The sequence below is a fragment of the Cupressus sempervirens genome, chromosome 3 (genome assembly GCF_028749045.1).
Source record: "Cupressus sempervirens isolate cs-2001-9-10 chromosome 3, ASM2874904v1, whole genome shotgun sequence".
Lineage (NCBI taxonomy): Eukaryota > Viridiplantae > Streptophyta > Pinopsida > Cupressales > Cupressaceae > Cupressus > Cupressus sempervirens.
The window spans coordinates 960,634,164-960,660,729 of NC_143120.1; positions in this window are offsets into that span (position 1 = coordinate 960,634,164).

Genomic DNA, 26,566 nt, shown 5'->3' on the forward strand with positions numbered 1-26,566 from the left:
CTTAGAAATTACTTTCCTAAGTTTGGTAGGAACCATGAAAATTCAGCCAGTCATCATGTTCAGATGTTTAGTGATTTGATCAGTGATTTTGAGATTGCTCATGAAGATGTGCATATGAAGTTGTTTATTCAGACTTTAGAAGGTGATGCTAGGGATTGATTTTCATTTCTACTGACACATTCTATTTCATCTTGGGATGAATTATTTTCAACCTTCATGAAGAAGTTCAAGGAAAGAGTAAGCATCTATGATTATTTTGAGAAGTTCTTGAAGATCAAAATTAGGAATGGTAAATTAGTTCCTAAATTTAATATCAGACATGCAAAAGTTTTAATTGAGATTCCTAAAAGTTGTAAACTAGATGATCAAGCATGTCTAGTGGTCTATATTGATGCATTTGACAAGAATATGAATTATCTATTAAGAGATAAAAACTTGAGACATTGCATGAGGCATTCATGAAAACGATAGAGATTGAAAATAATGTAAAGTATGGATTAATTAAGAGTCACTTCTCTAGGAATGTTTCTTGACAAGATGAGGTTCAAAGGAAGAATCAATGTCATAAAGATTTTTTGATTTTAAATTAGCAAATAGGTACACCTACTATTGTAAATAATCTTGTTGAGAATTTAGAATTAAAGACATGTGCAGATGAAGACTTTTTGTTGCAAAGAGAAGTTGATTCTTTTCTTGTTGTAAATTGTGCATGTGCTTATAGTATCACAACAACAGATGATAGAGTTGACTCACTTTATGAGTTATACATAGATGATGTATATTTAGTCATTCCTCCTCCTATTGATGGATTGTATTGTATTAAGAATTTTGTTAACCTTGAAGCCAAGTGATGTTCATCTCAGTATTAGGACAAAGAAGCTAAAAGTTATGTGTCAAGTGATGAAGGTAAAGTTGCTAATTTTCCATACTATGAAGAAGCATCATATGAAGACAATGATGAGATTTGTTACACGAGTCAAGAGAAGGACAATAACAATACATGTTCATCTTCATATGATTCTGATGCAAATTGGGAAGAAGAAAGCAATGACAAAAGTGAGCACTCTTATGCAAGTAAAGCTATGAGTTCTTTTTCTAAATTTGATAGTGAAGTTCCATTTCAGAGTTATATAGATCAAGTTGAGTTTGAAAGTTGTGTAGAAGAGTCATCTACACAATAAGAGGACAAAATAATGATGAATTAGCTGATTGTGTAGATGAATTTTGTGAAGATGGATGCAATAGTAATTAGCAATATGTAAATGATTTTAAGATCAATGCATTAGCAACTATTGATAAAATGAAGGATGATTGGTTTGCAAGACATTTGAATCACCTTAATGAAAAAAATGCAAGTAATATTGATTTATATTCTACATGCTTCGTTGATGGAGTGTTGTGTCTTCATATGATGATTCTAATTTCTCTTCTTCATATGTTGAAAGTATTCATGATAGTGATGTTAGAAATGGTTTTAAAGTTTTCACTAATCTATTGTATGGTGAAGAGTGTGATGTTGATTAGCACATCACTTGTCATAATGTCTACAAAGGATCTTTGCATGGAGTTGTCAACCCACTTTTTGAAGAGCACATGGAATGTTTAGATTTAGTTGAGGATAAGTTTAATAATGATATGCTGTCTTACTACTATAAGAGATTAGATTGTTTTTCTTCCAAATGTAATAGTGAAAATGATGATGTTGCATCTCATGATATTGATAGCAAGGTGTTTGAAAAAGTTTTTATTAAAAATCAACATGCACCTTGTAATGAGTTTTATGATGAATATCCCAATATGGTGATTAATTCATTTTCTGATTATGAAGAACCATTTGAAGACTCTAGATTAGTTTCAAATTCTTACATTGATGAAATTTATGAGTACAAATCTAATTGTTCATTTGAATACCATCTAGTTACACATAAGGATACACAAATTCAATATATGTGTGATCTTTTTCCCTAATTTGAATGTGAAGGTTTTATGTTCAAAATTGATAGCCTGGATGATTAATTCATTGAAGAGAAATTTCAGTTTGAGTCTAATATATTTGAGCATGTTGATTAGTACTTTCATAATAATCAATCCATAAAAAGTGGAAATAGTTTTTCTATTTAGTGTGAAAATGAAGTTGTTGATTCAATTTTGCCATGTGAGTTGTTTCAAGATGTTAATCTTATTGCTGAAAATGGTAGAAATGATATTTCTATCTTTCCTCATGAAAGTTTAGATGAAAATTAGATATATGATAGAGGTAAAATTTTTTGGTAAAGTTCAATGGCCCAAGGCCATCGTTTGTACATTGTAGGAGTAGATTTCTTGCTTTCAATAAAAATGTTCGAGAGGAAGTTTTTTCTATTAAGTGTCTGATCTACTTCTCCTAGAGATCCTTTCCATGCCTACCAAGGACATGCATCCCTAGATAGAGCCACTATTGGGACTCAATATTGAAGCCCTAATTTTGAGTACCATTGAAAAATCAAGCCCTATAAGGGCTTTTGGATGCATGTGTACCTAACTGTCCATTTATGTCTTAAGAGCTGTTTTATGTTTCTAACATATTGCATTTAGTATATCCACTTGTCCCATGAAGATAAATTGCCATTATGAGCCATTCTGTGAATTACCATTTTGAGAAATGTCCAAATCTAGATTTTCACCTAAGTGTCAAACAACAATAGGAGGTCATGTTTGCATTTGAATATCTCACACCCATTAATGTTTCATAACTCACTACCTTGGAGGTGTTTATTGTCCATATCAAAGAGCCCATTTTTAAGATTTTTTTTCATTTTGAATCTATTTGTCTAGGTTTTTAATCCCTCAAAGTTGGTCATTTATTGTTGTCATGTTGATGTGAATTGTTCAAATTTCTAGAAGGCCATGTTTGACTTGTTATAACATTGACATAGTTGACCAAAATGAGAAAATTAATTTTGCATTTCATTTTACAGGTCAAAGACTTTCTATGTTCTAATTTTGAGTTTATGATGAATCCGTTTGATAAGTTTTTGAATGTGATTCCAAATGCAATTTGTAACTTTTTACTAGCGTCAAGAAAGGTAGATTTGTTAGTATCCCTATTTGTGATGTCATAACATAGAATCCATGGTAGATGAGATCAAATGGATTGTACCATTTCATTCTACTCTAAAATAATTTAAGTGTGGCAATTTTTAAATTTTCACAAATCCATTTGCACACTTTCCTAGGTCCATTCCATTTGCAAAGAACACTTTTTTGCTAATGTTTCTAGTCTGCAAATTTGAGTAGCCCACTTTGACTACTTTCCATGTTTTCCCTATTATTCATCATGAGCCCTAATCCTAGATTTATTTTTTCCTCATGATAGTGAACCAATGTCCTAGTTTTCATTTACCCAAGTGTCAGTTTGCCTAGTTTCCAATGCCAAAATAGAACACAATTTATTATTTTCTGACATGTTTTCTTGTAGGCAATTCTAAGAGGGTGACTTTGACAGTCAATATCTTTTGACTAAGAATTTTCCATGAAATAAGATTTGAAAGGGTAGGAGTGTGTGGAATAGAGAATCAATATGTTTGATTCCAAAGCCAATTAGGTGTTTTGGTCAATTTTTAAGGCTAGTCAAAGGACCTCCTGGCACAAAGTTGACAAGTTTGTAGAAAAATGTAAAATGAGTTCTAAAATTTCTTTCAATGGTTGAATTTATTTTAAATTAGTATTAGGAAGTAAGTGGATTAGTATAAATGTTCAAGTGTTTGAAAACAATTTTTTTTAGATAGACCCACTTTGTGGCATGGATAACTTCATCAACTTGTGTGGAACTAATCAAAGATTAAATTCATCTAGGTTTGCTCATGATTTTAGGATATTAATGGATTGAAATATATACTTCTGATAGAGTGGAAGGCGATGACAATTCAAGGGTCATACAAAGATATCAAGGTTTTTGTTAGAATTGGAAGTTATCTTTAATACTAACAATTCCTTTATGAAGGCATGTGTTAGCAAAGATAAGATGCCTTATGCTAAGAAGCATCTCCATGTTTTTTGAGTTTATGAGGAAAAGGTTCACATTGGTAAGGTTTTTATTAGTGGCACAAGCTCAAGTGACACATTCCATGATGAATTTAAAGTGGTGATTTCATGCTTGCATTTGATATATCCTAGAGAAAGATATGGATCGTCTATTATTATATTGTGTTCATTTGGAACAAAGATGGGAGCAATCACTAGGCACATTTTGTGGATAGAGTGTGTCAATCCAAAAGCTAAAATTTTAGTTTTCTCATACTAGAAATATGTTCTTGGTGTGCTTGAACACTCACTACTTGCAAATGACATAAGCTTTAATATAATGTAAGGTTGATGGATTCCACTTTGACCCTATGAGGCATCTAAATGACACCACATGTAGATTTTAACTACACCAAGAAAATCAATTTATAGAACAAAATTTCTTCCATATTTGAAGCTTAAAAGGAAAAATCAATGTCGACTCACCTCCACTTCAAAGGGTTTCCAGATTAAAGAATAAGAAAATTGGAGATTGAAGATGTTGTTGGTTAAAAAGGTTAGCAGTGGGGATTTGTGGGAGCTACAATATTTAAAAGTTGAACAAACATCAAAGATAAAATACAAAACTCCAAGTTGTGATAGGAGAGTAGAAAGCTAAAGAAAAGAGGAAAATGCTACCAGTACAAGGTATGTTGCATGAGCAGTAGGGGCAGCTATGGCATGGAAGTCCATACAAATTGCACAAGAAAGGAGGAAGCCACTGTAGGAAGGAGTCAGAGGTGTCACATGGCATGGAGAGGCTTTCCATGATGAGGAGAGGCTATAGTGAGAAGCAAACATGAAAGTTGGAAGAGCTCAATGGCACAATTTAGTGGGTAGACCATGTTGTGGAAACTAACAAGCTTCTACTACATGAGAGTGGCAACATGAGAGTCATCCATGAGAAGGGCAACCCTACATAAGATATAATTTTTACTTAGTGGCTAGTCCCATTCAAATAGCCAACTCCATTGAGAGTAATTTAACAGACTCAAATCCAAGCACTCAATGTTGGTTGAGTTTGTGACATAAGCTATACTAGTGATAGTGTTTGCATCTTTGTGTAGGCTATCCATGGCTAAATAGATATACAAAATCTCACTCATAAGTATGTTAATGAGTAACCAGGTCAAGTTAATAGACCCATGCATGTTTCCATCGACTAAACACAACAAAGGAGAGAAATCACAATTTGTATCTCCAAGTTTTTGGTGAAGAATGGAGAAGGGAAAGATAGAGAATGATGGTTTAGAGGATAAGTTAAGTGTCCTTCATAAGACACGTTCTATGTAGAAAAATATCAAACTTGGTTAATGAGCACAGTTTGGGAGGAATTAGAGGACAGATAGAAAAGACTTAGAAGTTTTATATCACATTCATTGGGTGGGTGCACTTTCAATTGTTAATATACTCTAGCACTACCATAGTTAGTTTTCTTTAAGACAATGCCTTTTAAAGGTATAGAAGCTTGTAAGGAGGAGCTCACCATGGATGGCCAGCTGGCATAGAGACCAACATTTTGACCAAGTGCAAAGTAGATCCATTAAAAAAGACTTGCTAGATTCTGATCGTCACCATGTCACCACTGGAAAATGGGAGGTTTCGCTGGTGGAGACATGGCAACCTCTGAAAAGGTAGAAATCTAATAGATGTTGTGGGGCTTGTTTTAATGGTGTGAGTGAATCAAAATTAGACAAGTGGCATCATGTGAATGGCCAAGGGAGATATAAGGAGATATTATAAAATAATATTTTTTTAATCTCCAATTTTTAACGTCCAAGTATCCATGTTAAAAATATTGTTTTAAACAATGATTTTCTATAGTTCAGGCTATAGAAATGTTTAAATTTTTAAATTTTTTTCATTTAAAATGCTCATTTTATAGTCCTAGGCTATTTTTTCAAATGGCTGCCAAGGGGAATTTTTCACCCAAAATATGGACTCCAATATACCATTGGAACTAGGAGGAGATGAATTTTCTAAATATGCATAGATGTTCAGTGATTCAATTTATAAGTAGATTTGTGTTTTTAGGGCATTCATAGTAGAATGGGAAAAATTCATCATTGAGCATCAAAATTGGTTGAAGGGTAGAAATGATGGTTTTTTGAAGCTTGAATATGGAGAAAAGTGATTCTAAAAAGTTTATCTTGCCTTTAGAGGTTATTCAACTTATTTTTTACCTTTGTCTTGATCTTAGATCTAACATCAAAATTAGTTACTTTTTTCAATCATTCTATACATATTTTCAAGCCATTCTCAAGCAACAATTATAATATCTGATGTGTAGTTAGAGAGAGAGAGAGAGAGAGAGAGAGAGAGAGAGAGAGAGAGAGAGAGAGAGAGAGTAGAATGATGTTGTGCATTGGCAAATGGAGGTTTTCCAAGTGAACACATGTGAGACATAGAATAGATCCAAGAATTCATTCCTTCTATATCTTTCTTCTCTCATTAATTGTAGGGGTTCTAGTTTTTAGAAATATTTCTCACTATTGTGATACAAGGTTGGCAATTTTTAGTATGAGATCACATTGTTGGATCCATAATTGTGATTTCACCAAATTCTTCAGTAAATTTTATGTTGTATAAAAAGTAGTAGTGAAGATAATATAGCTAATTATTATATGTTAGGCATTTCTATGTTTTAATTTTATGCATCTGAATGTATAATTTCAAAGAAATGAATACAAATGAGTAAGAATCTCTTGGTTTCATTTTGGTTCTTGTCTCCTATCTCTATAATCTGCAATCTTATGTGGTTTAAGGACAAATAACTGAGACCCATTTGCATCCCCTTAAGGTTTTATGTCATATATATTTTGATGTTGGAACAAAGGGCCAAGTGAATGTTTGATGTGTTTGACAAGGTTTTTGGTTATTTGAGAAGAATATTTCATAAGAATGAGGTCTTTATGAACACCAATATCTAATTCACAAAGTGATAAGATAGATTTGATATCTAGGTGTATGAGATATGTCACTAATATCTTAGATGTATTTAATTTGTGGAATTTCCCAATAGATAAGGCATTTATCAACTACAAGATCAACTTTTTCATACTACTGCGTATTTGGGTCTTACTAAAAATCAACATCATTAATCAAATGTTCTTCCCCTTAATGTTGAAGAACTAAAAAGGATGCCCTCACTTATCTTATCAATTTCTTTGGCCATGTTATTAGATATTCCATGTCTAAGATTTGTGCATAAGTGCTAGAAGATTTAGCATTTTTATTTGCTTTGTTAGATTCAGGAAAATGTTTTAGCACTAATACCATATAAGTGAATCTAAGGTACACCCACCTAGGTTTTGTAGTGCCTAAAGTAGACGAAGGGTCTGGCCTTATAGTTGGCCCAGTGTTTGAAAGGGTATGTTGAAGATGGGAAGTAGCTACCCCCAAATGTATCTTGTTCTCATCGACGTAATTTGAAATCGTAGTGTTTCAAAAGACCAATAGGGTCTTCCCTATTAAAATAATTTGAGAGTGCTAGGTCTCACCTTTTTAGAGGATTTAACATTTACAATAAAGAAAGGACATTGTTATGAGATTTACATCTATGAAGACCACTTTATTAATATATTTACCTTGATTCAAGTTCATTAAAACTAATCTAGTGCCTAACTCTTGGTATGCTCTTAAGCTGATTTTTAGTATCCACCTTGCTAATTGATCATCTCTTCTTATCTAATAATACTTTTCTTCCCATTTATTTCTCTAACTAGGTCACTTTCTCTATTAAGAGATAACATAACACTTTTACCAATTTTTGATCATATCTTGAGCTTTTACATCATCATTCACATATTTCTCCTTGTTTGCATGCATACACTTCTCTTCTTGTCTAATCATCACTACAATTAGGGTTAAGATCTTCTCCATTTAAAGATTTCCATATACATTTTTCTAAATGCTTCCATAATTAGTCTCTCCATTTGAATCATTGATCATAAAACATAGGGATTTGTGATCTCCATTATTAACACGTAAAAGTCTTTGTAACAACCTCTACATATATTAAATGTTCCTTCCATATCATCTTCAAAATGATTTACCTTAAAATCTATATCATTCTTGACTTTTATATAAACTTTCTATTTCTCAACCTTTATGGTTTTTTGATACTCGACATTGTTGTTGCTTGGTCTATATTATGTTTGGCATGTAGTATGTAACTTGACACATGTATTCTTGAAACTACTCAATCAATTTTGATCTCAATTTGTATAGAAAATACTTAGTGAGCATAGACTTTCTTAGCTCCTATAGATCTCTATACATACTTACTTATATACATGACTCAACCTATAAAGAGTAACTTGGTTGCAGTGATGACCTTCTTACTCTTCCAAGTAAATGACTAAGTGTTTGACACTAATAGAAAATAATAGGTAGAGATACCAACAATCTCCCCCTTTGACATTAGAGGAAAAATCACTTTGCCATATTTACATCATTACAAATACAATTTGATATTGAGGTCTACCTTTAAGTCTTATGACCTATTCCAAAAATGAATAATGCAAAAACAATGTAAAATGAATATGACAAAAAAAATCATTTCCCTCTTCAAAAAAATCCATTTTCCCTTGTTTTTGGGGTTGAATGGGTGGAAGAAAACCATATTTATCAATGAATGCCTTATGAACTCAGGTGATCATGGATAGTGCATAATCTCATGTGGTTCTTGCTTCCTCCAAAATGTATTTTTGTAACTGTAATATTTTATCTAAATCAATTAAGTTTTTAGCCACTAAAATATTTTGATCTTCTTTGATAAGATCCTGGGCTAATTGCATCTCCCTTTGCATGACCTCCAAATGAGCTATTAACATTGCTTGAATAGAGATCAATTTAAATCTCATATTGCTGTTAGTTGTCTAGAGCTCAACCAATGTACCTTGAGCATTCAATAATTTATTATAATGATCAATACTTTATCCTATTAACTATGAAATAATGTTTTCGGATCTCTTCACCTCATCTTGAATCTGTTGTATTTGTGCCTGAATATGATTTGTGAATCTTGGCATGTCTAACAAAATGTTGTACTTTTTGTATAAGTTCTATCATAATCTTTACATGCTCTTGCAATTGCACTTTCTACTAAACAATGGTTATGGAAACTTTATCCACAACCTTATTCTTGAATCTTTTAGCTGACAAATCCATAAATATTTAATTTGATTCCATATTAGCAACATTTACTTGTTCAACAATATTTACAAGATGGGTAATGATTGGGGCTTATTCATCATAATTTTTAATATCAAAAGCATCAACAATTTTTTTTTTCACATCATAAAATACTTGCTTTTGTTTGTGCTCTCTCTTTAATTCTTCTTTCTGTTTCTTTTCCACCAAAATTTCTTGTAACAAAATTGTTTGTTCCAAGGTGAAATTTTCCAAATCAAATTATGGCATCTCAATTATTTCATCTAGACTAACTTCAATATCTAGTGAAATATCATTCACTTATTTTCCTCTTCTACTTGGTGAAGGAGTGTTGTTTCTTGACACTTCTTTGGGAGATGGTGCATCGGTGCTCAAGAAAAAAATGGTCTCACTCAGTTCGGTTCTGCTTATCTCTTTATTTTCCTCAATATAAGGTGCTAAAATAGTTTGACTATCTACACTTGTGTCTTTTACCTTGGTTCCTATCTCTATACCTATGAGCCTTGATTGCTTGGCCTCTGGAGTATCAAGGTTGTCACCATATACTTGTGAAATGCTACCTTGCAAACTTAGCATACCTAAACTTTCTCCAATATTATGATCAACTTTGATGGTCATACTTTTAGTTTCTTTCTCTATCTTCGCTCCCTTGGTTGATAGCCCAAAAATGATTTTCCAAAGAATTTTGTCATATTGTCCTACAACTTCCATTTTATTCTATAAAATCAAAAATTTTATATACTTAGGAAGAAATATACTACTATACTTTGCCAAAAATGTTTCCTATTGATCCTGGGATAGATTAGGCATAACTTTGACTAAGGTGTTAGTCCTTACCTTTTTCCCTTAATTGTTAGCCTACTACCATCTTCTTTCTAGTCTATCGTATAAATATTTGGGTGTCTTCTTTTTAGTTTCACTAGGGGCTAGCTTATGATTAGCAATCATATCTACCATAGCCTCTTCAATGTTGGTTTTGTATGTATTATCTACTGTGATGGCCTGAATTTTCACCCAGTAAGAAATTTGAGAAAACCTTGTGAAATTTAGGTGAAAATTGCTATTCATGCCTAGGGTTTCTAAAAAATTGTGTTAACCCTCGTAAGAACTCTAAGAAAAAAGTTTTTTGTTTATGTCACTTGAAGTTCATTCAAAATTGACCTTCTTTTTTTAAAATAGGGATATGTGAAAAGTATTTTTATATCTTTATATCCCTAAGTTTTTGAGCTAATATTTCATAACCTCTTGTACATTTTAAGTTGAGACATTGCAAAATCTCTTTAATCACAACATCACTTTATTTTTCTTGCTAACCATGTTTAGGATTACAATGAGGTGAAATAGTCTATTCTTAGCTTAGTGTAGTTTCACTGTGGTTATTGTTAACTTTCAAGTTAGAGGTGTAAAATGATGGAACAATAAAAGCACAAGATTGCAAGTCATCTTTGGCTTAAGAGAATTCAAGTTGTGATACTATGATTAAGGGAAAAAGGTTAGTTTTAAATAGTCATCACAAGGTTGCAGGCTAGAAAGCACTGATTAAATATTAAGCTGTGAAATGGTGAATAGAGGGAAACATTTAACAAGTGAATCGGTGCCTGAACATAGATGGTTAGATAAAATGTGAAGATATAGTTACAAGGATGAGAAAGATAGCAATGGGTAAGTTTTTAAGATTGGCACATCTTTGCAAATGATTAAAGGGAACCTTAAGTTAAAGTAGCTAGGCTATGAAATCTATGATCTTTCCTTCATAGGGTTATTTTTTGAGTTAAGAGTCTAAGCTAAAAAATGAGAATAATAAGAGAACAATCAAGTTAAAGGGTTATCACATGATCACATAGTTAAACCATGAAAAAGTATTCTAAGTTGAAAAACTATGAAAGACAACCAATAGTTAGAAGAAATGCTCATCTCTCTTTCACAATGGTTTGAAGAAAAGTGAAAGTTTAATCTATGATGGTGTGAAATATAATCATCCAATTAGGAATTTAGACTATTGCAACATCACTAAGATTTGTGATTGACTCAAAGTCAAATTTGTGAAATGGCAAATGCTTTAGATCGCACCGTCACAAGGTTTAGCTACACTTACAATGTTGAAGTTGTGAACTTATGAAATGAACTCAGAGAAGTTAAAGATAAAGGTTACTACAAGGTTTCAAGGTTTTTAATTGTAGTTAAGATCTTTGCTGTGAAGTTGTAGAAAGAGGTGATAGTAAAAAAAAATGGCAATCACATCTTTACAAGTTAAGAGCTAGGGTAAAGAAATGACAATGTGAACATGCAAACAGTGAAGTTATTAAAATTGAAGATGTTTATCATATACATAAAAAATAAAATTGTTAAGATGTAATGTTGCGAGATGATGAAAATTTGAGGAAATTTCTCAGTGCAATATCACATGGTTGGAGCATGTTGTTTGGTAGATGCGAGGAAGTGAGAATGATAAAATTAGAAGCCTTGTAAGTAGGAAAAATGTTAAGGGATAGATGGTGGTGAAGGTTTGAAGTAAGAAGTAAAAGGTTATCACCTCATTGTAGTGGTTAGAGAGGAAAAGTGAAATGAAGCTACAAAGTAGCGAACAAAGGGAATCACATCCTCACATGTCAGGCATAATAGTTAAAGAAAAGACATACGAGGTTGTGAAATAGTGAAGATAACCTTATTCACATGGTCATATCTAGAAACAATAAAAGAGAAGAAATTGTGGTGAAGGAGAGATAAAGTGGTTGTCACATCATCCTAACTCTTAGTTGTAAAAGCATAAAATGGTTTTCAATGGTCATGTTTGAGCTAGATAAAAGGTGGATGAGCTAGATGTAAAAAATGTGAAAAAGTGTTTCTTTTTCCATCTTTTTGAAAATTGATAGGTTTTTGAAGTGTGCCAGCTTTAAATTCCATCAATGCTATGCTCCTATTGTAGAGATAGATAAATTCTAAAAGATAGGTAAGTTTTCATTACTAGTTCATAGTTGTTTAAGTTTTCTTGGAAAATTTTGGGTTGCAAAGAGATTTTTCAACAATCATTCATCATATAGCATACAGAATTAACTAAATTATTTGAAGAAATTCCTTAGAAAGAAGGAGAGCTAATTGCACAAGCAGTAATTGAAGAATCAAGTTCATAGACAAAAAGACCTAGCTCATTTGTTGAAGAATGGATACATATTTTGTTTTGTTCTACAAATGTACAAGCTGGTAATGATCATGCTTTAAGAGATTTGTATGTGTTCTATAGAGATGCAGATGTTCTAGACAAAAATGGATATGAATTGTTCTAGTTCTTCTATAAGAATAGAGCAAAGAAAGATCCACTCTATAACCCTTGGGTCAGAAACTTGGGCAAGTTGATCATGTAAGAAGTATTTGTAGTGCCTCTCCCATTTGACTTTTGTAAGTCGTCTTGATGGATGCAACCTTGCTGATCTTTTGTTGTGATGGATCATGATTGTGACCCTAAGTGGTCTACATCATTGAGGTGTTTAGATTTATGTTTCTGTATCAGTTGCTTTGATTATGCTTTTGATTGATCTTTGAGATTATGATGTGATTTTTGGTTCACTGAGGTTTGTGCTAGTGGTTACCAAGATCGATGTGGTATCATGAGGTTGTTCTGTGATTACCTTGAGATGTGTGTAGAGATTGCACTATGTTCTTTTACCATGCTACACTGGACTAGGTTCCTAAAGCAGTGGTTAGTCATGTTTATGACTGTGTTTTCTTATGTGTTTTAAATGCCCTTTTAATGCAGAGTAATCAATCATTATTAAATGCACAAGTAATTAAATGGATTGTTAATGTGAGATTATTTGGTTATGTGCTGCGAACATTTACCTTGTTACATTTATGATTAGAGAGATATTTGTTACTCATGTTATGTTTACATTTGAGAGGACTCGAGGGTCAGATGTTACTCTTTGATTCCAGTATCATAGATATTAGACTACTATGTTGTTCAGTTAATCATATTGCACGATGATGCCATTTTGAGATGACAGTGTGTTTTATGATGATATCTAGTTATCTGGTATTTGGACATACCTCTGATTTTTTTATGTGATGGATTTAATGCTATGGTTATTTACTTCATTCCTGCGTTGTTATGCCAACGTGAGTGATGTAAATAGATTGTTTCAATATAATTAAATAAATGGTTAAATTAGGTGATTTAACACATTATTGCTTCAGCTATGTTATTATATGCAATTGCACTTGATCGTGTTGTTTAGTGTGCAGGATTTATATCCCTAGTAGTGGCACATGGAGTTAGTGATTTAGCCTTTCATATTTTACCAATGTCATCCTTGTATGGTTGACGTATCCTTTATTAAAATGTTTAATTTAAACCTTTCGGTGATTATTAAATCCAAACTCTTTGCATTATTTGATTAGACCAGTAAGCGTGTTTGTGCATTTAGAGGTTCACATTGTTGCGAAAGTTGTTTAAGGAGATTTATGTGTTTTTGGGTTTTCAGGCTTTTTAATTGATTTATTTTAATTTCTAGCAGCTTTTCCATAGATGAATTCCTATTTATAAGAATAGCCTTTTTTCGTTTGAGTTGATTTAGGGTTTAACTAGATTGGCCGGTTAAATGCCCTAATCGATTATTCACCTGAAAAGTGAATAAGTATCCAAAGAGGAATTTAATTCCTCACTTCTCACTTTCAAATTGGAAAGTTGGAGAGTAAAACCCAAAATCCTCTTCATGAGGATTTACTGTTTTGTTCGTTGTGGGAGCTATGGGTGTGGGATCGTCACGGCGTTGGGCTCGTTGGATCCAGCTCGGGGAAGCTTTGGATTGCCATATTTTTAGCTACTTCTGCGAGATATTTATTTTATGGTTCAGATTCCCGTTTTGCCCTTTTGGCTATGAGGTAGGGCTTTCTTGTTTTATTTTTTCTCCTTTGTTTCTGCTTCTATTTTTGGTAGCCATTTGTTTAGAGGCTGAGAACTAGTGTTCCCCTCCATTTCTGTACGCTAGTTCTACCCAGTTGGGTGGGTATGAACATTTCCCTATTTTTTGGGATGAGGTTTTGGGATTTTGCACCGTTATGTTGGCTATTTTTGCATACGGTGTCCGATTTAATTTATTTTTAGATTTTTGTGGTTTTTGAACCCAAAGGCCAAATGGGTTTTAATTTTGAAGTTTCCTAAATTTTTGGGGTTTTTACCTTGTTTTGTGTGCCGCTTTGTTTTCTCAGGTTTTCCTGGTACAATGTGGGTCGTGGACCTTGATGATCCATTTGGATATTAGTCAGACCATTTTTTCACTTTTATGTTGCATTGGGATGCGTGTTGCATTCGTACTCCCGACGTTGTGCTCAATTGAGTGATTTTATACCTGTTATGGTTTCTTTTGGATCTTTGCTTTTGTTTCGTGAACGCTAGGATTCGTGTAGAATCCATACTCTCGAATTGAGGCCGGGTGAGTGAGTTCATGATGTTTGGTCTTGTTACATCATTGGGATTCATGTAGAATCCATACTCTCATATTGAGGCCGATTGAGTGATTTTATGATGTATGGTTTTATTGGCTTTGGGATTCGCATAGAATCTGTCCTTCCCATGTTACTTTCAGTTGGGTGTTTTCTTTGCATTGTGTTCTCATTCATGTCCTTGTCTTATGATCTTCATGATGGTGGTGCTCCACACACGAGTACATATGTTTACATTTGTTGGGTGACTTGTGAGGCCCGATCTTTTGTGGATTTGCTGAAAGTTATGATCATTGGGGTTGGGATGGGAGTATGCATGCCCATGGGCACTTGTCATAGGATGAGCATGGGTAGGGTAGGGTAGAATATGGAGGGGGCTTCTATCCCGTAGCCCAATGATCATGGCGTCATGGGTTGGTAGAGGAAGCTTTATATAAGTGATAATAAAATAAAATGTGTGACTGGTAATAAAACTTAAGATAATAAAATGGTACTTTTGTGTATTGGCCTTCCATTGAGGGAGTTGAGCTACATAGATCTAAGCTTGGGCTTTTCGATGCCAAGCAACTCTCCATGATGTCAGCCCCTACTTAGTAGCCTTTTGAGTGTCTGACCAGGACCTTTACTCCTTGCATTGTCTTAGGTTCTTGGTCCAGCCATCATACTATTTGGCATGAGTGTTAGCCATGGATGTTCTTTTGTGTGTTTTTGGTTGGATCATTATCTCCATCAGCATGGCAGGTGTGGACCTATGGGTGCCACGTGGTTGGGAGGCGTAGCTACCTTCACCACTACTAGGGATCAGTGTACAGAGACGATCTTTTGTCCTAGTGCGACTGTTGCTAGATGTTTTCACTTGGTACTTCAGGTTCTGGAATATGCTTTCTTGTGATTTATGCTTTCATTGGGATGCTTGTATATCATGTTTAGATGATGTTATTTTATTTGACGCATTCCCTTATTATGATGTTTAGCATATGATTAGATGATGTTATTTGCTTTAGTAGTATATCTGTTGCTTACTGTTGTTTAGCATGTGATAGGTGATGTTATCTACTTTAGGATTATCTTATGCTTTACTACTAGCATGTTAGATTTCTTTGTGCTTATATTGTTGCATGTTTTTAGTAGTGACATCCCTATTATGACAGTACCAACAATCTGGTCAATGGCATGGGATGTTACGCGCGGGGGATGGCTAGGACCCACGATGGTCTTTTGATGCTATTGACGGTTGGGAGGAACCACGTACTTAGTTTGGTTGTTTTGTTCACTGCGATGTTTATTTCAGTGTGTTCTTTGTTGCTGTAGTTTAGATGGATAGATGTTCTCCTTTCTGTGTTGTTCTTGCACTCGAGTGTTCATTTCTCGAGCCTTTGTGGATCCGGTACTCCTTGGTGTGGAGGTTCTTTGCTCTAATTTTGGTCCTTTTTGCTTCTAGGAGTGTTTCATGTTTCTATGGGCAACATTTGTTCAGCATGGTGCGGCACTTTAAAAAGTATCGCACGCCCATGCAAACTATGTCATACGACACTGTAAAGTATGGTACACCTTCTTGAGAAATATTGTACAACACTGGAAGAGTGTCGCACGCCTTCTTGAGAAATGTCATACGATGTTGAAAAGTGTTGCATGCCTTCTTGAGAAATGTCGTACCACACTGGAAGAGTGTCACACGCCTTAAGGAGAAGTATCGCCCTCCCTTAGTAAAAAGTGTCGCATGATTTTTGTGAAAAAACCTACGCATGCCATCAGCAGGCACTTTTCTTCATGATCCGATCTTTTTGAGAGTGGTTTTGGATACCCTTTTGGGTGTTCTTCAAGCCTATGTTGTTGCATTTTGAATTCAGGAGGTTTCTTTTGAAATTCAATTTTTGGGTTTCTGTTGTAGTCCTTTAGGGTTTAAAATATATCATTTAAGTATAAGTTCCTTATACTTAAGATATATTTTAATATATGTGACAAATTGTTTGAGATAGGTTTCAGACCTCTCAGAGATAAGTTATGGATTCTAGGAAATTTCAGGGCTTCAAAAATCCAGACTTAGCTAATTTTTAGGGCTTCAAGATTTCAGGCTTAGCCAAATTTTGAGATTCTGCATATTACCCCAACTTGGTGTTTTGTTGATGAGTGGTCATTTCTTGTGCCCTCATCTTGTTGTGGTGGTTGTTGGCTTTTGTTTGGGTGTGTCAGTTGGGTAGTGGCGTTCGGAGATTCATTGGTTGCCGGAATTGTGTTGAAGTCTTCCATTGCGATCGTTGTGATCCCTGTATGATGTTGTCATGTGCATTCATACTTGTAAAAAAAAAAAATATCTTGGCTTGATTTGAATCCTTGTTTCCAAGAATCTCCGGGCGGGGCATTACATCTGGTATCAGAGCCCATGTTCAAACATTGGGATCTCTGTGTTATGTTGCCCATGTAGTTGTTGCTGTGTTGGTTGAGTGCGAGTGTCTTGGTAAGAACTCATGATCTTGTTGCTTTGGTATCTACTTGTGATGGACTTGCTTTTCCAGTAGAGGCAACTAGAGTAGTGTGTGGAGAGGGAAGTGAGTCTTCATGGTTTTGTTAGCAAAATCGATGTGCCTTGGTTGGTTGGTTGCTTGTGTGACCCTTTTTGGATGGAACCACTGATTGGTGTCCATGTGTTGGCTTTGAGTGCCTCTTTTTGTTTCTCCTTGTGGAGTTAGGTGCATTGTTCCTTGCTTTCTCCTTGTTGTAAGCATATAGATGAATCTTATTGTGATTCTTTATTTTGTTGTTATAATGATGAAATGGTTCCTTTCATTGAAAATGAGTGTTTATTGTGTATCATTGCAAAGAGTAGGTTTGCATTATATCCTTGGGTTAATGACTTAATTCCCCAATCCGATTGTTCTTAACCTTATGTAAAACTGTATTAAATTGATGAATATTTAAATGTTGCATTGCATGGAAATTAGTGTTTCTGCATATGCATGAGATTGCCGATGGTATACTATTTGATGTGTGTGAGTGTGTTCTCTAATGATGCTAGGATGATGTATTCCTTAGCATTGTGTGGTAATTTATCCCTCTTGTGTGACTATACTCAATCATCACCTGTAATGTGATTTGTTTGATGCCTTAATTTATTTGGCTGGAGGTACTTTCCTCATGTTGTTGGGCTAGCATTGGTTTTTACTATTTTCCTCTCTTGGAGTAGTCATAAATTTTATCTATCGCTCTCTTTGTGACAGTTGTCACATTTGACTTATTGTTGAAATGAGCTCTTTTTGGTACTTACTATTGGAATTGACAATTCCCCCACTTGGGCTTTTTGATTATGTTTCATGATGACTATTCTGGATGTGTTTTACTGCTGCCCAGTTGTGTGTTGTGACTCTATCATGTTCATCTCGAACCTCTGGTAGTATGTTTAAGGGATAATATCATGGAGAACATGCTAGTGTGTCTTTGTTAGATCTAAAGTTGTTATTGTAACTGAATGGTTTAAATGGTGATTAAACTTAATGTTATTTTTGAAAGAAATTGAAAGGTATGTACTTGTTCTATAGTGACTCTTGGACCCATGCTTGAAAATATTTTAGTTCATTATGCATTAGTGCTTATGTTATGCTTAATTAATGAAATTATGAAAGAGGAGTGATGATGGTTTCAATGTGTGATTTACCTTTCATTCCATGCCTTATGTTGTTTTGGGCATGTGTGCTCTTATGTGGATTTGGACATTTTGTTTGTTGCTTGTTTGGTGACCAAGGCTATTGGTTTTGTCTTTGTTGTTTCGATTTGAGTGGTGGCTTAGATCGTAGGTCTTGGTCTCTCTTAGCTTCTTCATGTTGTAGTCCTTGTTGATATCTTTTGGACGCTTTTCAAATGGATTCTATCTGAGTCTAGACATGAAAGCTATGGCTTCTGGAGTTGTTGATCGATGTTCTGAGTACCTTTTCAAGTAGAGTCCAATTCAAACATGACATATCATATTTATGGCCATTGGAGAAGTTTAACTCCTCATGTTATTCATAATGGAAGAGTTATCTTGTCTTCATAATCTACTAGGTACCTGTTGGGGTTTGTGCTTGGGTTTTTGTGTTTCCTATTGCACTGAACCACCCTAGTGAGGTGTAGTGTGGTTTGTGAGAATTCCTTGTTGTGGATGATGTTGCCTTATCATTTGGGAGTGACTCAGTTCTTTGATGAGTCTACATTCTCCTTTCTGGATGTTGACCTTGGCACATCTCCGTATTCTTTCTCTCTTGTGAGAGTAGGTTAGTGTGGTTATGCCACTAGCTCAGTTAGTATTTTTAGGGGAGTATGTTGATGGTTGGTGAAATTGTGAGTTTCCTAACGCATTATGGACTGGTTAGTATAGAGGTTGAGAGAGAGAATCCCTCTCAGTCCTAATACTCAGTAGTATCCTTCTCCCTAAGCTTATATCTTCATGTGGATTGTCTCAAGAAATTTTTCTCTTTAACTATTGACTTGAGGCTATAGATTGAGTTTACTGGTAGTTTGGGTGTAGTTTTCATAGCATGGTGCTGGAGGGACATGGTATCGTTGGACACATGTTACCATCTCATGAGTTGGTATGCAGACATTACATGATTGTGTCCACTGACGGAAGTCTTTGAACCTTGTGGGAAGGTGATATCTTGTCTAGTTGAGTTAGGTTTCCCTAGTTTCCAATGGTAGTTGAGTTTCTATGCCTTGGTGAGGCGTCGTGCTCCTACGCTTGATGGTGAGCAGTCCTCTAGAGTGTGTCCTTTTGTTGGTAAACTTTCATCCACTTTGTCCTAAGGGTGAGTTTACGTGGATTCTAGAATGATCATGTGTGACATGATAGTATTCTTGGAAGTTTGGGATGGTTATTCCCCATGATTCCAAATTTTGTTGGAAGTGCTTAGTGTTTTGACTTGGTTTTGTGGTCATGTGGTTGGTGCATGCTGTAGTTGGGCACCTGTTGACAAGGTAGAGAGGCTTGTTCCTTACCTTCTTTTGTTGACTTTATGGCTAACTGGGTTCTTCCTAGCGCATAGAAGGTTCCTTGTTGGAGGACCTTGTGTCTGTGTGACACCCATTCTCTCGTGGTTAACCTATTTGGGGGTTAACGTGATGGTTTGAGAATGTTGGAGTGATTTGGGTTTGACTTGTACAAATTTGTTGAGTCATTCCTATTGCTCACTTTTGATTTTGGTTCTTGTGTGTCTTGGGTTCTATTCTTGGATTGCAGGCTTCTAGGAGTAAGCCTAGTCTTTGGGGGGGATGATGTAGTGCCTCTCCCATTTGACTTTTGTAAGTCATCTTGATGGATGCAACCTTGCTGATCTTTTTTTGTGATGGATCATGATTGTGGCCCTGAGTGGTCTACACCGTTGAGGTGTTTAGATTTATGTTTCTGTATCAATTGCTTTGATTATGCTTTTGACTGATCTTTGAGATTACGATTTGATTTTTGGTTCACTGAGGTTTGTGCCAGTGGTTACCAGGATCGATGTGGTATCATGAGGTTGTTTCATGATTACCTTGAGATGTGTGCAAAGATTGCACTATGTTCTTTTACCATACTACATTGGACTAGGTTCCTAAAGCAGTGGTCAGTCATGTTTATGACTATGTTTTCTTATGTGTTTTAAATGCCCTTTTAATGCAAAGTAATCAATCATTATTAAATGTGCAAGTAATTAAATGGATTGTTCATGGGAGATTATTTGGTTATGTGCTACAAAAATTTACCTTGTTACATTTCTGATTAGAGAGATATTTGTTACTCATGTTATGTTTACATTTGAGAGGACCAGAGGGTCAGATGTTACTCTTTGATTCCAGTATCATAGATATTAGACTACTATATTGTTCAGTTAATCATATTGCATGATGATGCCATTTTGAGATGACAGTGTGTTTTATGATGATATCTGGTTATCTGGTATTTTTACATACCTCTAATTTTGTTATGTGATGGATTTAATGCTATGGTTATTTACTTCATTCCTGCGTTGTTATGCGAATGTGAGTGATGTAAATAGATTGTGTCAATATAATAAAATAAATGGTTAAATTAGGTGATTTAACGCATTATTGGTTTGGCTATGTTATTATATGCAATTGCACTTGATCGTGTTGTTTAGTGTATAGGATTTATATCCCTAGCAGTGGCACATGGAGTTAGTGATTCAGCCTTTCATATTTTACCAATGTCATCCTTGTATGGTTGACATATCCTTTATTAAAATTTTTAATTTAAACCTTTCAATGATTATTAAATCCGAACTCTTTGCATTATGTGATTAGACCAGTAAGCGTGTTTGTGCATTTAGAGGTTCACATTGTTGCGAAAGTTGTTTAAGAAGATTTATGTGTTTTTGGGTTTTCAGGCTTTTTAATTGATTTATTTTAATTTCTAGCAAATTTTTCATAGATGAATTTCTATTTATAGGAATAGCCTATTTTCGTTTGGGTTGATTCAGGGTTTAACTAGATTGGCCGGTTAAATGCCCTAATCGATTATTCACCCAAAAAGTGAATAAGTATCCAAAGAGGAATTTAATTCCTCACTTCTCACTTTCAAATTGGAAAGTTGTAGAGTAAAACTCAAAATCCTCTTGATGAGGATTTACTGTTTTGTTCATTGTGGGAGCTACGGGCGTGGGATCGTCGTGAGGTTGGGCTCATTGGATCCAACTCAGGGAAACCTTGGATAACTGCGATTTTCAGCTACTTCTGCGAGATATTTATTTTATGGTTCAGATTCTTATTTTGCCCTTTTGGCTGTGAGGTAGGGCTTTCCTGTTTTACTGTTTCTGCTCCATTTCTACTTTTGTTTTTGGTAGCCATTTGTTTGGAGGCTAAGAACTATTGTTCCCCTCCGTTTCTATATGCTAGTTCTACCCAGTTGGGCGGGTATGAACATTTCCCTATTTTTTGGGATGAGGTTTTGGGATTTTGCACCATTATGCTGGCTGTTTTTGCATACGATGTCTGATTTCATTTATTTTTAGATTTTTGGGGTTTTTGAATCAAAAGGCCAAATGGGTTTTAATTTTAAAGTTTTCTAAATTTTTGGGGTTTTTACCTCATTTTGCATACCACCCTATTTTCTCAAGTTTTCTTGGCACAATGTGGGTCGTGGACCTTGATGATCTATTTGGATATTAGTTAGACCACTTTTGCACTTTTATGTTGCATTGAGATGCATGTTACATTCGTACTCTCGACATTGTGCTCGGTTGAGTGATTTTACACCTGTTATGGTTTCTTTTGGACCTTTGCTTTTGTTTTGTGAATGCTAGGATTCATGTAGAATCCATACTCTCGGATTGAGTCCAATTGAGTGATTTTATGGTGTGGTTTTATTGGCTTTGGGATTTGTGTAGAATTTGTCCATCCCATGTTGCTTTCAGTTGGGTGTTTTCTTTGCATTGTGTTCTCATTCATGTCCTTGTGTTATGATCTTCGTGATGGTGGTGCACCACACACGAGTACGTATGCGTACATTTTTTGGGTGACTTGCAAGGCCCGATCTTCTGTGGATTTTCCAGAAGTTATGATCATTGGGGTTGGGATGGGAGTATGCATGCCCATGGGCACTTGTCATAGGATGAGCATGGGTAGGGTAGGGTAGCATATGGAGGGGGCTTCTATCTCGCAGCCCGACGATCATGGCGTCATGGTTTGGTAGAGGAAGCTTTATATAAATGATAATTAAATAAAATGTGTGACTGGTAATAAAACTTAAGATAATAAAATGGTACTTTTGTGTATTGGCCTTCCGTTGAGGGAGTTGAGCTACACGGTGTATTGTCCTTTCGTTGAGGGAGTTGAGCTACACAGATCTGAGCTTGGGCTTTTTGATGCCAAGCGACTCTCCATGATGTCAGCCCCTACTTAGTAGCCTTTTGAGTGTCTGACTAGGACCTTTACTCCTTGCATTGTCTTAGGTTCTTGGTTTAGCCATCATACTGGTCTAGCGTAAGTGTTAGCCATGGATGTTCTTTTGTGTGTTTTTGGTTGGATCATTATCTCCATCAGCACGGTGGGTGTGGACCTATAGATGCCATGTGGTTGGGAGGCGTAGCTACCTTCACCACTGCTAGGGATCGGTGTACAGACACAATCTTTTGTCCTAGTGCGACCGTTGCTGGATGTTTTCACTTGGTACTTTGGGTTTCAGAGTATGCTTTCTTGTGATTTATGCTTTCATTGGGATGCTTGTATATCATGTTTAGATGATGTTATTTTATTTGACGCATTCCCTTATTATGATGTTTAGCATATGATTAGATGATGTTATTTTCTTTAGTAGTATATCTGTTGCTTACTGTTGTTTAGCATGTGATAGGTGATGTTATCTACTATAGGATTATCTTATGCTTTACTACTAGCATGTTAGATTTCCTTGTGCTTATATTGTTGCATGTTTTTAGTAGTGACATCCCTATTATGAAAGTACCGATGATCTGGTTGGTGGCTTGGGATGTTACGCGCGGGGGATGGCTAGCACCCACGATGGTCTTATGATGCTATTGACGGTTGGGAGGAACCGCGTACTTAGTTTGGTTGTTTTGTTCCTGAGATGTTGTTTTGTTCACTGCGATGTTTATTTCAGTGTGTTCTTTGCTGCTGTAGTTTAGATGGATAGATGTTCTCCTTTCTGTGTTGTTCTTGCACTCGAGTGTTCATTTCTTGAGCCTTTGTGGATCCGGTACTTCCTGGTGTGGAGGTTCTTTGCTCTAATTTTGGTCTTTTTTGCTTCTGGGAGTGTTTTCGTGTTTCTATGGGTGACATTTTTTCAACATGGTGTGACACTTTAAAATGTATCGCACGCCCATGAAAACTATGTTGTATGACACTATAAAGTATCGTACACCTTCTTGAGAAATGTCGTACGACATTGGAAGAGTGTCGCACGCCTTCTTGAGAAATTTCTTACGATGCTGAAAAGTGTCACATGCCTTCTTGAGAAATGTCGTACGACACTGGAAGAGTGTCACATGCCTTAAGGAGAAGTATTGTCCTCCCTTAGTAAAAAGTGTCGCCCGATTTTTGTGATAAAACATGCGCATGCCATCAGCAGGCACTTTTCTTCATGATTCGATCTTTTTTAGAGTGGCTTTGGATACCCTTTTGGGCGTTCTTCAAGCCTATGTTGTTGCATTTTGAATTCAGGAGGTTTCTTTTGAAATTCAGTTTTTGGGTTTTTGTTGTAGTCCTTCAAGGTTTAAAATATATTGTTTAAGTATAAGTTCCTTATACTTAAGATATATTTTAATATATGCGAAAAATCATTTGAGATAGGTTTCAGACCTCTCAGAGATAAGTTATGGATTCTAGGAAATTTTAGGGCTTCAAAAATCCAGACTTAGCCAATTTTCAGGGCTTCAGGATTTCAGGCTTAGCCAAATTTGGAGATTCTGCATATTACCCTAGCTTGGTGTTTTGTTGATGAGTGGTCATTTCTTGTGCTCTCATCTTGTTGTGGTGGTTATTGGCTTTTTTTTGGGTGTGTTAGTTGGGTAGTGGCATTCGGAGATTCGTTGGTTGCCGAGATTGTGTTGAAATCTTCCATTGCGATCGTTGTGATCCCTGTATGATGTTGTCATGTGCATTCATACTTTAAAAAAATATATATATCTTAGCTTGATTTGAATCCTTGTTTCCAAGGATCTCGTGGCGGGGCATTATAGTATTTGTGGATGTTGACTTGGTGAAGGCTCTAATAAAATGCTACAATTGAAGAAGCAAGTTATTCCTTAGGAAAAACATAATCATTTTCTTGGCCCTAGATAAAGAAACATTCATAGAGGCATTTGACCTAGGAGGGCTAATGGCATTGCCTATTGATGTTGATGACCTAACTTAAAATTTCAAGAAAAATAAGAACTCTTATATGGGAAGGGCAATGACAAGTCATATCCATTCATTCCATAAATAGAAGGGAGTGATTCCAAAGCAAAGGAAAATAGAAAATATTATGCCTATTGAGTTCTTCTAGAGATACTTCTATAATGCCATTTTTGGATTGAATAAAATATTAGTTTCAGAAGGAACCATGAATGCCCTTGGAGGACATTATGTTATGGCTTTGAAACATTCAAGATCCAAAAACCAACATTGGTATGATTATGTAGCATACATAATTGATAAGATACATGAGGAGATCACTACTTCTTAGCAAGGACAATAAGAGAATTTTAGATTCCCACATTATTTAATGATTATGCATCTAATCCTATTGAAAAAAATTAATACATTTGATCAAATTTTCTTCGAGTCCACACAAGAATGAGGAGAAATATTACTAGTACAAAGGTGGAAAAGGGTATGGAAAAATTCCTACCCGTATAAAAATGTTATTTCTTTTTATAATGATTTATCCATCTTATGCTAAAAATGATAGGAATAGTTAATGAAAGAATTCCTAGAAGTGTTATAAAGGTTGTTAAACCTAAATTGTGTTTTGATGTTGGTAAACAATTAACTTGTGACTAGGGGAGTGTCTTTTTGTTTTAGGAGTAATTTATTATTAGAAATTGTGGATGCCTTAAGCCACCCTACATTTTTCCCAATTATGTTCTTGAGAGATTAGGGTTCGTAGAAGTGTTCTGGAAACTAATTTCAATGAATAGGGAATACCTAGGTAAACTTGTCAAGAAGTGAGAATTCTTGTGTAGATGCACCAAACTAAGAGACTTTGAGATAGGAAAGAATGCAATTGAGGAAATTGATGGCTATTTAAGAGCACACAAATTTCCAATTAGGCAAGCTAGGACATACGACCCCTATAATGTAATTAGAAATGCCTTGAAAAGTATGAGAGGATATAACTTACACCCAACAAAACCTATATGGGAAGAGGATGTCATAGCTGATAGGTTAAATAACAATTTCTTTAGTAAGAGGATGATTAATTATAAATATAATGTCATCTTTGACCAAGATATGAGAAAAGAAGATCCATCCTTTGAGTGATTCTATCTTGAAGAAGACTATTGCTCAAACTTTGACAAATATGTAGAAACTTTTGATGAATCAGTAGCACAAGTCCCTGAAGCAATAAGGAAAAAGGTTGACCCTAAATATTCTAATGATGACATACCTATTAAAGTCACTAATGATGAAGAGTATCATCCTAAGAGCTCAAAGTGGGCATAACAAAGAAATAAGATACAAAAAATGGTGGAAGTTCCACAGAAAGCTTAGAAAAAAGCCCTCCAAATTCTACCAAGAGGTAGTTAAAACTTTGATGAAAATAGAAGAATACATTTGGTATCTCAGGCATTTGAGGATGAACAAAGATTAAAGAAGTTTTAGTTGCAAGCAAAGATGATAGATGATAGGATTATTGAAGCCAATGAGTTTACGATTGATGATAATTTCATCAAAAGTGAAGAATTCAAGGGTTTTCTATTGAAATTAAAGCAAAATGAGCATGGTAAACTTTAATAAAGCCCCCTCCAAAAAAGATATAAATTATTGGTGAATCTTTCATTATTTTGAAAAACCAAATTATTTTTATTGATGAATCTCTCAATTTTTTATTTTTAATATTATTTACATTGGCGATTATTTTGGAATCATAATTTTTGAGTAAATTTTTTTAAAGAATCTCAATAATAATAGGAAGTTCACTAATCATCATGGAGTATTACAAATCAAAATTGAACATGTTTTATCTCATGGAAATTTTGAGGATAACTACATTATATTTTAAAGCAACAATGAAAACTAAATGTTAGTAATATATTCCTAAAGTAATTAATAATTATGATAACTATTGGTGAATCAATTTTAATTTCTTTGATAATATATAATATTTAGGCGAACTAAATCTAATCATGTGTCAAATATTGTGGCGAATCTTTGAGTTTAATTTTTTGAATAAAATAAATTATTGAGCGATTTTAAATATTTTAAAACTATTTTTATTTTAAAT